Source organism: Cupressus sempervirens, chromosome 10 (genome assembly GCF_028749045.1).
Source record: "Cupressus sempervirens isolate cs-2001-9-10 chromosome 10, ASM2874904v1, whole genome shotgun sequence".
NCBI lineage: Eukaryota > Viridiplantae > Streptophyta > Pinopsida > Cupressales > Cupressaceae > Cupressus > Cupressus sempervirens.
In genome coordinates, this window is record NC_143127.1 from 102459332 (window position 1) to 102461278 (window position 1947).

General features: G+C 36.3%; 1 pseudogene; it reads left to right on the forward strand.

Annotated features, from left to right (window-relative positions):
* The first annotated feature begins 453 nt into the window (after positions 1-453).
* Positions 454-1132, forward strand: LOC149532799 (oxysterol-binding protein-related protein 1B pseudogene; annotated as a pseudogene).
* The last annotated feature ends 815 nt before the right edge of the window (positions 1133-1947 follow it).

Here is a 1947-nt window from a genome sequence, read left to right on the forward strand (position 1 = left end):
CAAGTGCATTGTCTTAGCAAGTTTTTGACAAGGATTTAAAGATTTGGAATCACTATCCGACCTGTGAAAGGGCAATAAAACTTTGTCAGTTCAAGATAAATTGTATAAGCATGTAGTTTCCTAAGTATGCCCCATGGTCGATGACATTGTGAGGAAATGTGAATAAAATCATGGAGCCTCATGATTCAATATCCCCGACTTACACTCTGCAACAAAATTTGAAGCAGACAATGAAAGACAAGATGGTGCAAAGACTCTATAAGAAGCTCTAGCTTTGGGTTCAGGTGAATATCAACAGCTTCTAATGAAGGATTTCTCGACAGTGAAGATTTCTTAAATGGGACAAATGAGATTGATGTTGATATGGAACTGAGTTTTGACTATCCTTTGGTGGAAAGATGAAAGAGCTTACCTGAACCAAAGGAAAAAGAGAAAGGAGTCAACCTGTGGTCTATGATTAAAGATAATATTTTTGAAGGATCTTACCCAAGTTTGTCTTCTTGTCTACTTTAATGAGCCACTCTCTTCCCTCCAAAAATGCTTTGAAGATATGGAATATTCCTACCTTATTGATCTGGCATGTGAATGGGGCAGAAAAGGAAGCAATTTGATGCGTATACTGCATGTAGCAGCATTTGCAGTTTTTGGATATTCTTCTTTAGAAGGTCAATATTGTAAGCTTTTTAATCCTCTTTTAGGGAAAACCTTTGAAGTTGATTATCTAGATAAAGGCCTTCATTTTTTCGCAGAGAAGGTCAGCCATCATCCTATGCTGATTGCATGCCATTGTGAAGGTAGAGGATGGAAATTTTGGGGAGATAGTAATCTAAAGAGAAAATTTTGGGGTCGGTCCATCCAAGTTGATCCTGTAGGAATTCTCACACTAGAGTTTGACGATGGTGAGGTGTTTTAGTGGAGTAAGGTCACCACATCTATTTATAATCTCATTTTGGGAAAGCTATACTCTGATCATTATGGGACAATGCGCATACAAGGCAATTGTGAATATTCTTGCAAGTTAAAATTTAAGGAGCAATCCATAATTGATTGTAACCCGCATCAGGTACAAGGATTTGTGCAAGATAAGGATGGAAATTGGCAAGGAAATGATTGTCATTTTCCATCAAAATGAAAAGGCCATGTGTCATGGAATAGAGAGGATTTTATTTTTCTTGAGGCGGTTACAAAACTGAAAAGTTAAGACCGTTTTAAGATTCAATTTTATGAAACCAAAAAGCCATCATAAGGAGAAGCTGAACATGCATCTGGGGTGGAGGCTATTTATTGTAAATCTTTTTTTTTAGAGGGGGGCAGCTTTTTCTGCATACAGTCAGAGAGCTGGAGTAGAGGGTTGAGCATTCAGTTTTCTGCATTTTCATTTATGCATTAGAGATGGATATTTTGGTTCTTTGTAATAGATTTGGTTGTAGATTGTAAGCAAATGTAATTAGAGTATTATGTTTTTTGTGTTCAAAACAAGAAAGGTTTTGTTATGAATTAGAGCATTTAGGCATCACTTTTCTGATTACTTCCAATCGGAGTATTGTTATAATCAGTCTTAAGCACTTTCTTGCATTCTCAGCTAAATGGTGAATGGGTGATAGATCGGAGTACTTTCATCTATTCATGTTGCAAAGTTTTAGATGTTTAATCTTCATTTTAATTTCATGTTTCTGCATTTGCATAACTAACAACATTCTTGCATTACCAATCTCGGGAGTCATAGGATGTGTGAGTTCTCGAAGTTGGCTAGGTTTAGGATCTAAATTTTGCCTGAGTTAATCTTGCCTAGGATTAGCTTGGTTTTGCCTCTGTTGTTCTCTAGTTAAGAACATACCCCATAGTAGGAATTAGAGATAAAACATAATTCCTTGAATATCATTTACATAGGGAGTTGTACCTCAATTCAGAGGGAAACTAGATATTCTTAGAAATAGTTTCCCAACT